At 41.9% G+C, this 16097-nt stretch overlaps 1 pseudogene; it reads left to right on the top strand.

The window, feature by feature from the left end:
- Positions 1-4185: 4185 nt before the first annotated feature.
- Positions 4186-15514, top strand: LOC124267842 (annotated as a pseudogene).
- Positions 15515-16097: the final 583 nt, after the last annotated feature.

Below are 16097 nucleotides of genomic sequence, written 5' to 3'. Positions count from 1 at the left end.
GCAATGAATAAATGTGCGTAAACACAGTGAGGGAATTAGGTACCAGTGTCTCTTGTAAACGATGGCGATTAGAGCGCCGACGGGTGCCCTTGATTCAGCGTGTTTGGGTGCATGTCGTGTGTACACACTGCAATAAACAAGACATTCCGAAGATCCTAGCTCCCTAAGGTACGGTTCGATTTTTATGATCTATGTCTCATTTTGTAGATAAATCTATTGTCTTGAAATGCCTGTATGTAGGGGTACAGACAGTGAGCCCTTGGACCAGGTATGGTCGACAGAAAGTGTGTTGTCTTTATTATCTTAACACACTCTCCAGAAGCAAAGGTTACTGTTGACCAATATTTGCCCCCAGAATGCCCACTGTTGTTTAAAGTGCAGATACACGTTGTTCACCTGTGAAGAACTCTTCTATCTGTTTTACAGAGCTTTCACTTTATGCTGCTGCAGGCCTTTGTTACGTGGAAACATGGGAAACAAGTCTGGGCCCCGTTCCTCAAGGCGATCGTAGCGCTACGACAGTCGTATGTCTATAAAGTATAGGAGTTACGATCAACTTAGCGCTACGATCGCCTTGAGGAACGGGGCCCTGGGCACGACTGAGTCTCGTTCAGTCACTTAATGATAGGGGGAAATGACAAGCAATGAAGACTCAGAGATATTTGTTTTCCTCTTAGCCGGCTTCTTTAATTTCTATTTAAGAAATTACTTCACACAACACTGAGTGTTGAGTGTGAAATTGCAGTAACCTGCAAAACAAAAAGGTCATTTTGTGTATCTTTGGTATTTGGAGTTAGGCTGATGTCTGCGTGACATGCACTGTGCACGGTGTGAGCTCGTGTACCAGCAGATCTACATGTCGGTTATCAATGTGCCAAGGATCCTTAACGTGTTTGAATTCTTGACATTACGCGTCATACAGTGTAAGCCACGCTGAGTTTATTTTAAGTTTCGTATTCTTAAAAGTATTTTAAGCAATATCATGTTTGTGTTATCCAGTGAGTTATGTCTACATAAATACACTGTAACTATTTACCATTTAGAGTATGATTCTCATGGCACAAAGCCGTCAGTTCAAGTGCCTCCTTCACCAGTGCGAGGTTTTAGAGATGTGATACGGACGTTTGGAAATCGCTATGGTGGTGCATATACCCAGAGTAAAACCCGAAGAGAGCCTTATAATACAACAGTAGGTTTCTAGCAAGGATATAACCAAACATGGAATGTCATGTTATTACTAATTTCAGCATTTACAAACATGTCTGCGATCGAGTCGGAATTTGACATCGGGAATACAGGGAAACTATTGAAATAACTGTCTTGATCTTAAAAAAACATAGTCGATTAAACACTGATGACTAGTTCCAACTGAATCATTGTGAAATAAACTTTGGAAATACACGTTTCGAAACACCTGCATATCTGTGCTTGTAGATTTCCTGTGGCCACGCAGACTCAAAAGAAACGTGACGTATTATAGTCTAGGTTACAGTCATAGGCCCCACTGCGGGTCCGAAAATCGATAAACTAGGCCCCGGTTTAGTATCCACATCCTTTACTGTATAATATGTAAAGGTTCATCACAGAAATACGGTGACATCGAAAACCGGACGATTACGCACATATCAATCGACATATCGTAGTTTAAAGGTCTCACAAGTATGAAAAGCTTTTCTCTATATCTCTGATGTGTGTAGGAGGCATATACACATGTGTGCTTCTCGTGGGGATGCATTTGTTGGTTTTTATCAAATCGCCATAGACCGAGTTGCTGTGCCTGAAGTATACAAAACTAGGTCGTCAGCGCAATCAAATTGGTTAATAAAATGACAACAAATGCACGTGCAAAAATGAGAGGGAAACTCAAACGTCCTTCATCCAAGTTGTCACGGTCTGATGTTTTATCCTGGTAAGAATAATTTTAAAAACGAATAAAAATATATTTTAAAGAAACACATAATAATCCATTCATTCAGTGCAAGGTGTTAGCCAATCAGATCGCCGGAGGTAGTGAAGTCATGCGCTGACGACCTAGTTTTGTATACTTCCGGCACAGCAACTCGGTCTTTGGCGATTTAATAAAAACCATCCAATGCATTCCTACGGAAAGCGCATGTATATGCCCCCTACACAAATCGGAGATATGAAGAAAAGCTTTTGATACTTGTGAGACCTTTAAACTACGATATATTCATTGACGTGTGCGTAATTCTCCGGTTTTCGATCATGTCACCGTATTTCTGTGATGAACCTTTTACATATTATATAGTAGGGTGTGTGGATAGTTCATCGATTTTCTGACCCGCATTGGGGGCCTATGTTGTGTGTGTAGGCACTTATTATTCTGCCTGTATAATGCCTGCCTGTCTGTTACACCAATACTGCAAAACAGGTTTCAGTAGGAACTATACTGACTGTTGTCTCTCTGACTAACACGAAGCTGTTCAGGTACCGCTTGTGAGAGATGAGAAACTCCACAATTATGTGTTGATATTATCTGAAAAAGACGTTATCACACAAGACTTAATAAATTCCTTCTTCGTTCCTATTTCACAGACATTTTAAAACACTGTGTTTCGCGAGCAGTGGCGAGTAAATGCATTGTGTTTACTCCCAATACATAAATTCACCCAAACCCAAAACATACTCGCGTGTTAACGTCTGTATATATTACACTGGATACTCGAGGGCGGGTTTCACCCTAATCACAGCCAAGTTCTCAAAGGGTGTACCCATGGGATTCGAAAGTGTTATTAAAAGCTACAAACACCTTACATCTCCCGTTCACCTACCCGGTAGACCATAATACTTTGTATTAGTGAGTGAGTTGTGTAAGTTATGTCTATCTATCTATCTATCTATCTATCTATCTATCTATCTATCTATCTATCTATCTATCTATCTATCTATCTATCTATCTATCTATCTATCTATCCTAAAACTAGTAAAGAGCTGATATCCAGGAAATGCTGCTCAAAAGCGCTGTTGTGTCTGAGAAAAAGATTTCACTGATCCAGAGCTAAGTTGTAAAAGTCCGTCTTGAGTTTTGATTTGAATCCAGTGAGAGTGGTCCGGGATTTGATAAGGAATGGCAGTTCATTCCACAAGCATGGTCCGGCATGTTCAAAGGCTCTTTCCGCCAAAGGTCTTTGTGCGTGATGTTGGTACTTGTAGTTGAAATCCCTGTTTGGATCTGAGTGAGCGACGTGGCTGGTATCTGATATATTCAGATACACAGCAAAACCATTGTAACTACCTGGCTTATACCCAGACACAAACCGGATACTATGAGGGTTATATGGTATTCCAAAAGTCTGTCATGCATTCCACAGCGTATTTAGTTCGAATGCCCAATTTGATGCATCTCACATCTATTTCAGGTAGAGACAGACTATCATATTACAACCGGCACATCCGGGATTCGAACCCATGGTTAGCTGGTCTTTAACACTTTGTCTTATAGAGACACTCTGTTTTATAACGTCTGTTGTACATATATCGCAGCAACCTGTCGCTGGCCTTCCCGGCATACCAGTAGTTGATGTCATGAGAGATGAAAACCTTCAGGTAGCAACACAGCCTCCGTGCTTTACCCCCGATCCACGAAGTCCGACAAGCACTTGTCGCAGCAACCTGCTCTTATCCGGTTCCAAATCCACACGAGTGCATAACATACGTTCACATATTGCCTTAAGATATACCTGTGACCTCCTACAGGTCGGGGCGGTGGGGTAGCCCAGTGGTTAAAGCGTCCGCTCGTCAAGTCAAAGATCCGGGTTCGATTCCCCACATGGGTACAATATGTGAAGCTCATTTCTGGTGTCCCCCGCCGTGATAGTGCTGGAAATTTGCTAAAAGCGGCGTAAGAATAAACTCACTCACTCACACTCCTACAGGTCGACTTAATTGTTTCTTATCACATTTAGTACACATTCCTAAACACACAAAAGGAGTCGTACAATTGTCTGCTGTTGGTAGAAATATTTTTTGCGATAACGGAAATGTTTTCTTGCTCTTGTTTACCAAAAGCATAGTTTCAGGGGAATGTTTGGCACGTAGGTTATGCAAATAATCTTCATACAATTCATTATCAGATGAAAAACAGCAAAAATAGAAAACTCTGTGAACAAGCAAAAATGTTATCTTTGTACTGTTTATGAACAGAAGTCAAGTTCCCACCTGTCTGGTACAGTATCTATCAAGGTCACTGTCGATTTCTGATCAGGGCGCTGCGATCCCTACATGTATCTAGCACCTGGCAGCATGCAGGTAACTGTAGCATTCATATATTTACAACTTGTTCAGTGATATATACTCAAACATATTTTTTCTTTCATGTAGCATTCATATATTTACAACTTGTTCAGTGATATATACTCAAACATATTTTTTCTTTCATGTAGCATTCATATATTTACAACTTGTTCAGTGACATACACGCAAACATATTTTTTCTTTCATGTAGCATTCATATATTTACAACTTGTTCAGTGACATACACGCAAACATATTTTTTCTTTCATGTAGCATTCATATATTTACAATTTGTTCAGTGACATACACGCAAACATATTTTTTCTTTCATGTAGCATTCATATATTTACAATTTGTTCAGTGACATATACGCAAACATATTTTTTCTTTCATGTAGCATTCATATATTTACAACTTGTTCAGTGACATACACGCAAACATATTTTTTCTTTCATGTAGCATTCATATATTTACAACTTGTTCAGTGACATACACGCAAACATATTTTTCTTTCATGTAGCATTCATATATTTACAATTTGTTCAGTGACATACACGCAAACATATTTTTTCTTTCATGTAGCATTCATATATTTACAATTTGTTCAGTGACATACACGCAAACATATTTTTTTTGTAGCATTTCATGTAGCATTCATATATTTACAATTTGTTCAGTGACATACACGCAAACATATTTTTTTTTTCTTTCATGTAGCATTCATATATTTACAACTTGTTCAGTGACATACACGCAAACATATTTTTTCTTTCTTTCATGTAGCATTCATATATTTACAATTTGTTCAGTGACATACACGCAAACATATTTTTTCTTTCATGTAGCATTCATATATTTACAATTTGTTCAGTGACATACACGCAAACATATTTTTTCTTTCATGTAGCATTCATATATTTACAATTTGTTCAGTGACATACACGCAAACATATTTTTTCTTTCATGTAGCATTCATATATTTACAATTTGTTCAGTGTCATATACGCAAACATATTTTTTCTTTCATGTAGCATTCATATATTTATGATTTGTTCAGTGACATACACGCAAACATATTTTTTTTCTTTCATAATAACACATCGTTACCTGTCCTGAGACATACCTATAGCCTACCTTAAATGTTGAATCATAGATGTAATTTTCTGTTTCAATCTTTGTCATAAAACGCCCCATAGTATTCTCAGTAAGAACAGGTTTCGTGAACCCGATCCTCGTATGTGTGCTGGATGAGGATTGGTTGGTCACAATGTGACTGATTATGTACCGTGGTATTACTATCAGCTACCATCTTGTTGGAATATTGCTGTATAAAACATAAACAACACATTCCTTCACGTTAGTTGTAAAATCCGTCCCATGGATAGAGCGCCTGCCCAGACAGCATCAAGTCGGTAGTTCGATCCCCGTTATAACCAAAGGACATTAGATGATGGGACTTGATGTTTCCTTGGTCACCACTGCTGTATCTTCCAGATATTATTGGTCTTCCTGCTGGGACTGTGTGCGGGCCCCGCCACGGCCGAGGTAGTTCCTGTTACCATGGGCAACCACTGGGAGGGCGGATTCGAGGGGAAATTTTGTATCCCATTCTCTGTTGACGTCACTTCCTGGAAGGCACACATGCAGTTCAGCGAACCGGTTACAAAACTCGAGGTATGAAGAGGGTGAACAGCTTCATGTCTGTTTCTCTCTGAATAGGGGCATTTGAACAAAATAGTCGCGAATACAAACAACTTCTACGTTGTCTTTTTACTGGTGTAACCAAACCATGGTGTTTCTGTCTGTTACCTGTCCAATTCATGAGTATAGTGATCACTTCCCACATATTTCCTCGAATGCCAGATGAAACACATTGAGGAATTTCGCAATTGGCATTCCATCCCAAAACGGTTTACGTAGATATGGGTGGCCCAGTGGGTACAGGCGCCACTGCATGCGTGGCGTAACACCACTCACCGGTGATGCCCGTTGGAACCAAATCGCCACAATCATCATTATTGCATGTCATAAGCATATTTGTGCCACAATGGTCTTCGTCTCTTAGTCTGGGAACCAGGTGTGAAGCCCATTTCTGGTGTCCCCCGTCGTGATATTGCTTGAATATAGCTAAAAGCGGCGTAAAACCACACTCACTCACTCCCCACTTACTCGAGAGCTGACACATTGGCCTTGTCTCTCAACTTATGTTACGCTTGTACGCGGCTATATAACGGAAAACGGGTCAGTCGGTTATAAACCTTACCCACTCACTCACTCTAGATATGGTTAGCCGACATCGAGTCTCAAACATCAGACGGGCGAGAATTCGTCATCGTCAACCAACCTTTCGACGGGGACGAGCACAAGGGCGACAGTCTCTGTATCAACTTTCTCGGCCACGGCAGCGGGGACATCAGTCCCACCGTCAACCTGACGGTAGATCTCCCGGAGCCCACCACGACACAGACGACTACGACTACCACCGCCTCTCCGACCACACCCACCACTACGAGAACACTGGCTCCAGGGGAGAGTAAGACAAATTGTTTATTCTTCTTATACCCCGGTCAAGGCATGCATCAATATGTATACCCCCAAAAGAAACGCATCAAGAAGCCAACAATTTCGTAGCAGCAATGAATTAAACACGTGATTCATTTTACAAAGGTTTTGCTCTGTTTATGAGTCCTATGGTGTTTATGTTTTGAAACATCACTAACAAAACGCACCATCCGTAAAATACCCTTATTTAACAGCATGATTTTCAATTTCGGCGTGTAAGTATCACAGAATACACAATTCACATGCAATGCACGTGAAAGTTGGGGATCAGATAGTCTCAATGATGGGTATTAAAGGGTGATCGCTGTCTGTCGATTATTCAGTGTATTTGGAATGGCTGTTGACGAACGCAAAATGCACCACGCCTAAGTGAAGCCAACCGTCATATCGCCATTGGTTTGCTTGAAGCTGGCCAGTCTTAACGATGCAGTTGCCCGACGCATGAATGTTCACCAAAGCACCATTTCACGGCTCTGGGAGATATGGCTAAAGCGGCGTAAACCACACTCACTCCTCCCCCCACTTACTCGAGGCTGACACATTGGCCTTGTCTCTCAGCTTATGTTACGCTTGTACGCGGCTATATAACGGAAAACGGGTCAGTCGGTTATAAACCTTACTCACTCACTCACTCTAGATATGGTTAGCCGACATCGAGTCTCAAACATCAGACGGGCGAGAATTCGTCATCGTCAACCAACCTTTCGACGGGGACGAGCACAAGGGCGACAGTCTCTGTATCAACTTTCTCGGCCACGGCAGCGGGGACATCAGTCCCACCGTCAACCTGACGGTAGATCTCCCGGAGCCCACCACGACACAGACGACTACGACTACCACCGCCTCTCCGACCACACCCACCACTACGAGAACACTGGCTCCAGGGGAGAGTAAGACAAATTGTTTATTTCTTTGAGAGGCATTTTAGAAGTTGTGAAGATGAAGGAAAACTGATTTGTATGGATAGTCAACTTCTTTATTGCAATGAGTGCGACGTTTCGGTGTAGGTACTAACACCGTTATCAAGCAAGTGATACAACTACTGACGCAGGGAGAATATAATATACATAGCTGTATAGTGAGTATATACAATTAACAAGGTTGATGTACATTGGAGATCAAGGTTATTTCATCTCGTCAGCCTATCACCACCTAATCAAAGACCACCACCAGTATTCCTTCCCAACCTCCTTTGTCCATCTGGCTTCCATGCTCCCTCCTTTGTGCTTGTAATCACAACTATTGTACGTCAACTCATCAATTGTATAAACTCAACTCTAATCACAATCAATCACTCTGTACATCAACCTCCTCTGCTGTAATCACTTATCTAATATCCAATGTACATAAACCTTGTTAATTGTATATACTCACTATACAGCTATGTATATATTCTCCTTGCGTCAGTTGTTGTATCACTTGCTTGATAACGGTGTTAGTACCTACACCGAAACGTCGCACTCATTGCAATAAAGAAGTTGACTATCCATACAAATCAGTTTTCCTTCAAATTGTTTATTGTTTATCTCAGTTCCAGATATACGGACGTGGGATAAATCGATAAAACACTTAAGTCCAGAAGTGGACATTTGTATACGACACGACGTATTATAGGGGTTCCTTGGAATTCATATCAACAATTAATTTCAGCAATTCACTTGCTGTAAATGAAATCGCAACAATTTTATTTTTGTGCTTTGGAACAGAATAATGATACCATGTATTTTAGAGTTATAACTTTGTAATATTCTTCAATTCAAACTGGTTTTACGTGTTATATCTGTAAAAGAAAGTTCTTATTGACCGTATAATATCTAGAAATACATGTATATTTCAGCATGGCCACCCACCACTGGTGAGTTGTTACAGTCACTGCATCCTTCTTATACCCCGGTCAAGGCATATGCATCAATAGGTATATTGTTGGGCGGCACAAACAATGAAAAGGAAAGACCCGCTCCAGTGTACCCTCTTGATTGAGGGCGGTGGGGTAGCCTAATGGTTAAAGCGTCCGCTCGTCACGCTGAAGAGCCGGGTTCGATTCCAATGTGCCCTTGAAAAATAAGTAATGACTAAAGATGTTTACAAAAAGGGAACGCATGACCTTCCCTATGGGTAGCACCTCACACGTTGTTTTCGTGACTAAAGTAAGTATATGTGTTATGTCCAACGTGCTCACTTTCCCAGAACGTGTTCACAGAGCCAATAACTCCCCTCCACAAGCGACACAACATCACGTCTCAGATGAAGCTGAGTCAGCACTATGGCAACACGTGGGAGGGCGAGTTCTGCTTCGACTTGAAGGAAGAGATAGTGGCTTGGGAGCTGGACATACACTTCAGTCAGGAGACAAAGTCACTCAATGTAAGCCCCCATCACCACACCCGTGAAGGTCCTGGTTAGAATTGGTATTCAGTAACCCATGCTTGTCGTAAGAGGCGACTAACGGGATCGGGTGGTCAGACTCGCTGTCTTCGTTGACACATGTTATCGTATCCCAGTTGCGTAGATTGATGCTCATGCTGTTGATCACTGCATTGTCTGGTCCAGACTCGATTATTTACATACCGCCGCCATATAGCTGGAATATTGCTGAGCGTGGCGTTAAACAACAAAGCAACCAACCTTCACCAGTATTTTTCGGGCTTTGAAAATCATCATCACCATCACCATCAATAATGCAATAATCTTATACAAAGTATATTGTAACATCTTAAGTTCAGTGGGAATATCATGGTAATGATGTCAATGATGTAAAGGTACTACGTCAATCACTTAAAGAATAAAGCGTACCTTGATTCACAAAACTGAAATGAAATAATCAGTTACTACATATCAGCAACAAAATATATTGGCTCAAGGAACGATTGCTTTTTATTCATCAGACCAAGGCGGATGACCGCCATTATGAAAGTCAGGATCCTATAGGTCGTGGGTTTTATACCAGACTTTCCACATGACGATTCTTCATCTGACAGTGTCTCACTTGCAGGTGTTCTTGTATTTCACCGATTCTGTGTCACTCTCACATTAACCATGAAATAAGTACTGTCTAAACAGGCTGACTTAAACTTTCAGAACTATGATGGGGACTTCATCAGCGACACGACGTCCTGTACAAAACACGCTGTGTTGGTGAACAAGAACACTAAGGGCGTCCACTACGGCGGCAGCAACTACTGTGTCAGGATGACCGGGCAGGTGTGCGGGGGCGGCGTCCCTACAGCATACGCCGTGCTCGTCGACGTCACCAACGATGATCAGACAGTGCCCAGGGTACCACTGGTTGAAGGTGAGATTGAATAAACCCGATTTTTTGTTGGTGAGATAAAAAACAGGGCTTTCATAGCAGACTGAAACTTCAGGTATCAGTTTTAGTAGGGTTGACTGCAATGAGGCATTTGCTGAAACTGTTGAAAATAGACTCCTAATCTAGGACATTACAGTGCCATTTCATACATTTAAACAGTATTTTTTTTTCATCAAATTTTGATGCACCTCAGTAGTAGTATACACAATGGGGCTACGGGATTAGGGACTTCCCAAGGGCTCAATTTTTAAATTGAGCCCTTGGGGGTACCTGGTCCCGTATCCCCATTGTGTATACTACTTACTGAGAAAGCGTAATCCCAAATACAACATGTGTTATATTTTAGATCTCCATTTCATTATGTTTTGGAATTCCGTATTACATTGAGCCGAAGTGAGAGTGGTTTGTTGGGATTAACTCCAGGAGCTCAGAAAACCAAGTACAACTATGGGGAGATCCTGATGAAGTCCATCTTGTTCTACGAGGCCCAGAGATCCGGGAAACTCCCCTTGATAACAGGATCCCCTGGAGGGGGGACTCCGCCCTGGGAGACAAGGGGTCTGGAGGAGAAGATCTGACCGGGGGATGGTATGACGGTATGTCCATAAATTGACAGTGATTCATAAACTTGTGATATACGCGGAATAGTACAGTGGGCTAAAAAAATCAGAAACTGTGTGTGGAAAATATATATTTCGTACATGTGTGTCAATAATGCCATGTGAAATCCTTCAGTGTCAAGCCCTGTACTCTTGAGCGTGCAGTTCCAAATGACATTGCCTTGAAAGACATGTGCAACTTTTATCATGTATGAAGAATGTCTGGTTCTAGTTGGGAAGTCATTCTAATCAGTCTTTAGCTGGATACTGACTTCATGACGCCTACGAGGAGTCGATATCAAGTGATCAAGTGACTGGACGAGCACCTGTCCCGAATGGTGACCTATGAAGGTGAACGACGATGAAGTCCTATCTGTTTTCATTCCTGACACAACTGACCCGTGAAGGTGTGGGTTAAAAGTGGTCTTCAGTAACCCATGCTTGTCGAAGAGGCGACTAACGTGATCAGATGGTCAGACTCACTGACTGTGTTGACACGCGTCATCGTATCCCAGTTGCGTAGATCGAGGCTCATGATGTTGATTCTTAATTGTCTGGTACAGACTCGATCATTTACAGACCGCCGCCATATGGATCGCCGCTGGAATATTGCTGAGTGGGGCGTTAAACAACCAACCAACCAGCCAACCAACCAATCCTGATACATCTAAACTACCACTGTTGTCGCAAATAGTCCTGTTGGGGTTTACTATGGAGAGACATTAAGATACTGTTATGCATCTATTTATTCCCTTGCTTGCAGGCTAGCAAATACGTCTCTTGTGTTATACATTGTTTCAGCCGGAGATAACGTCAAATTCAACTTCCCCATGGCGTTCAGCACGACCCTCCTGACGTGGAGTCTCATCAGGTACAGGGACGCCTACAATGCAACAGGTCAGCTGGAGGACATGTACAAGTGCATCAAGTGGCCGCTGGACTACTTCATCAAGTGCCACACCAAGCCCAACGAACTGTGGGTGCAGGTCGGTAAAATCCAACGATAACGACCTCTCCTTAAAAGCACGACCTCTCCTTATTACTTCTAAATGCCATTCAAAGACCTTTCTGAAATGTTTTTCTACTAGGTATTTTAAAGGGTTATATTATAAGGGTCATTCTGAATTAATGATCTGAGGTAAAGCATAGCTTGCATCATCCATGGTTATGTCAGGGGACTGATCCTAGATCTAGGTACATTACTTTGTGGACTGATGTGATGCAGGTTGGTAATGGCGGGATGGATCACGGGTCGTGGACAAGTCCAGAGCGAATGACCATGTCCCGCCCAGCCTACAAGATTGACACATCAGCAGCAGGCTCGGACGTTGCCATGGAGACTGCATCCGCTATGGCTGCTGGGTCTATAGCCTTTAAGGACAAAGGTGAGGCATGTGCTGCTACATCTTTGTCTTTGATGAAGTGAGGAGCGTTTTACTTTCAACAGTAATTCAGTTAGATTAGAACATGTCAACTTAGTGTCACTAAACGTGAAGGTACACAGGTCGCAGGGGTTATCATTCTCCTACAGCACACAACGGACCATACAGGGCCATAACGGAAGTGTTCGAAATCGCGACCAGCGGATCCTGGATTTGATAATGGAAGCAAAAGTGAGGGCAAGTAGCAGCACCGTAGACTAGTCTGTACCTCTTCTCCTGTATCGCATTTCTTTGTTTGTCATGGCGAGAGTTATCGGGTGTGAATACTGGACTGGTCCCACTAGGATCCAGCAGATACATGTTGGAATTTAGAGGTTCAGAATAGTAACTTCCGTGTGTTCTGTTCTGTCAACTAAATACATTAATCAAAGTCCAGCTGAAAGATAGGAACAAACTTTTGATATTTAGAGAGATACTGAATACTATTAGCAATTTCCATGTGTTCTGATCTATGAACTAAATACAAATCAAAGACACCCGACCTTGCCATTGTAGATCCCGCCTACTCTGACATCCTCCTGAAGCATGCTAAGGAACTGTTTGATTTTGGTAAAAGTCACCAGGCCTTCTACAGTTCCAGTGTGTCAGCAGCAGCAGGCTTCTACACGTGAGTTACAGCGATAAAACCGTCATCATAATGTATCAGTCCACTGTACAATTGCGACACAGTATACTAACATATTGACCCTCAGCACTGCCCGTACATGACGTAACGTATAAAGGTTCCAGTATGGACCATCGGTGGCGTATGCAATGTTTTACGACAGAAATATTGGCCTCCGATATCACCACGATACTAGAGCACAATGTAAGACTTTTTGTATTCCCAAATCACTAAAGATTTACAAGAATTATCATTATCAATGCAAATTTGACGGGCTGGAAAACACAACCATGTCGAAGTACGGGTCCTGACACCGGTGTAGACTGGGGAATGGATACCAAGGTGTGCCCCGTACACGGCGCCATACTCAACTGAACGTATACGTAGGGTTTGATTGGATTATTTTACTAAGGGAAATGCACATGTGCTGCTTTTGCTTCTTCTCGTAGGAATATATTCAGAGATAGTACGTCACATCTAGATTTAGGTGTCGAGAATTAGCCGATAATCCAGGAAAAATAATAATATTATTAAAACCGAACAGTACATGGATATCACGGGGTGGTAGTGTAAATAGTATATTACCGTTTCCGTGGATATAAACCTGGTATACAGTCTTAATGTATCCTCTACATCCGTCATAGGTGAATGCAGGTCCATTATATAACATCCAGTGTGTGGATAATGTAATCTGAATGAAATGATTAAAAATTATCATCAACCTTCACCGGCATATTTAGTTCCATGGATAACAGTCGCCATGTGGATACATTCTCAGTATGCAATGAATATGTGTATATATTTTTCACCAGTGCATGTTGCTCGTTTTAGTATACTCTGAAATACAAATTCAAAGAAATGAGAGGGGCGGTGGGGTAGCCTAGTGGTTCCCTCGCCACGCTGAAGACCCGGGTTCGATTCTCCACTTGGGTACAAAGTGTAAAGTCCATTTCTAGTGCATCGTGCCATGAGCCATTATTGGAATTTTGCTGAAAGCGGCGTAAAACTAACTCACTCAATTATTATACAAGTATGACTGTCATTCACTCACTCACTCCACTCTGCGTACACATGTCAGCAGATGATCCTAAACCTTTACCTACACGATGTCCTCGTCCTTCAGATGCTGCTGTATGAGGAGACCAAGAAGGACATATACAAGAAGGACATCGAGGACACGTTCACGATGTGGCTTCCCGGTGGAGATGTCCCCTACAGTCCCAAGTGCATGGCGTTCAGACTACAGTGGGGAGCGCTCAGATATGCCTGTTTGTAACATCATGTTCGTATGATCTGTGTTGCACAGATAGCGATCAGTTAAAAGACATAATATCTATCTCGCGTAGCGGGGCAGTTACAAATGGTTTATCGTTTCACAAATGCGTTTATTTAAGCGAAACCTAGATTTACAGTCGTATTGCAGAAGGTTTGAATAAACGTGAATATATTCGGTGTGGTATATCAATACACTAATTCCGTTTAAAGAGCCTCACCATTCAGTCACTCATGTCACTTCCAGCCAACACGGCTTTCATCGCCCTCGTCGCCGCGGACAACGGCCTCCACACAGAGGAATACCGGAAGTGGGCGATGTCGCAGTTGCATTACGCCTACGGAGACACCGGAAGGAGCTATATTGTCGGATTTGGTGTCAACCCTCCCGTGAAGCCACATCACCGAGCGAGGTTTGTACATTCTCAGTGTTCATTGTATATATGTATACTTGTTCTCGTGACTGTATGTCTGAAACATGAATGTATGGTTTGGGAATGCAACAAACTTCCACATTAATCACAAACTTCATCATCACGTATAAAAATGTTGTCGTATAACAATATTGTTCACCTGGCTGGTCACTTCTTGAAAATGAAATTTTATAGGAATTTTTTGACATTTTATATTATGATATGGACGTGTCTATCTGCTACATGAAAGTTTTCCATGCTTCCTTCAACCAGTTCCTGTCCGATGCTGCCGGCGCCATGTGGATGGGACGCCCAGCTTAACAAAGGCCCTAACCCACACACCCTGTACGGCGCCATGGTGGGCGGCCCAGGTCAGGGCGACGACTACACCGACAGCAGAATGGACTACGTGAAGAACGAGGTGGCGTGCGACTACAACGCCGGCATGCACGCATCGACGGCAGGTGTGTTGATAATAAAGCAATTTTGAAGCATGTATAAAACGGCAAAGCTGACCGTATAATAAATCGAAAGATGCCATCTAGCGGTCAGTTTCAGAGCAAACCAAATAGCCAGCAAAACACACATACCCGGAAATCATCTTAAGCAACGCCTTTTCTGATTTTTCATATATCCCGAACTGCATAAATCTATCGAAATATCTTCATAATATGGTATTGCTGTAACGTTGATAATATCCAAGAATCTACGAGACGCCTTTGTACAAAACCCAGACCAGTGATCCATTTAATTCATTTCAAATAATTTGCCTTTTACTCCCAATGGAATCGCTATTCTCTGACATTACATCACATGGCCAGATTACATCGATCGATAATAATTAAACCTCCATATGGAATTTTATCTTCATAAATTCACATGATCTTTAAAGCTGTGTTCCATGTGTAAGAATAGTTTACCATGTTCCTGTTTCAGCGCTGGAACACCTGGCTCTTACACATGAGCTTCCAGCAACATACAAGGACATCTGCCCTTAGACAGCCTATCCTGCTGCAAATATTGGCAGTAATAAAGTCAACACGGCATCCATTATTGAAGATCCTGGTCTTTTGTTATGATTTGTAAAGACATAAGACACGCCATTTCAGGGAAATGCTCTGGTTTACAAATCGACACTTTACAATATAGTATATATTCTTATATTTATACATATATATTTATATATATATACAATACATATATAAATTAGGTCATCATCGTCACTATGCATATATCAGCCAATCATTATCTCATTACATCATCGTCACTATGCATCGTAAGCCAATCATTATCTCGATACAACAGTTACACAGTCACTCAGTCAGACTCATTACAGACAGACAGACAGTCATTTACATTTACAGTCATATGTTTATTACTAGATATCCTCACAGGCATTGTCTGTATACTTAACCTAATGGTTGTCCGAGCCATCTTTGGTGCCAAACGCTTAGTGTTGCCAGATTCCGATGACCTGGTGTTGAGTCTCTGATTCGTTTTTATTAGGATTCTTTGTTTGTGATCAGCATACCGCTGGGTTTAATGAATAACGTTTTATAACCAAATCATTATTGTATCGTCCAGGTTCTAGTTACGGCCCAGGGGCGGTGGGGTAGCCTAGTGGTTAAAGCGTTGGCTCGT

This window comes from Haliotis rubra, unplaced genomic scaffold, assembly GCF_003918875.1.
Source record: "Haliotis rubra isolate DU_JTF1 unplaced genomic scaffold, ASM391887v1 Scf134, whole genome shotgun sequence".
Lineage (NCBI taxonomy): Eukaryota > Metazoa > Mollusca > Gastropoda > Lepetellida > Haliotidae > Haliotis > Haliotis rubra.
This window is presented reverse-complemented; position numbering and strand designations above follow the sequence as displayed.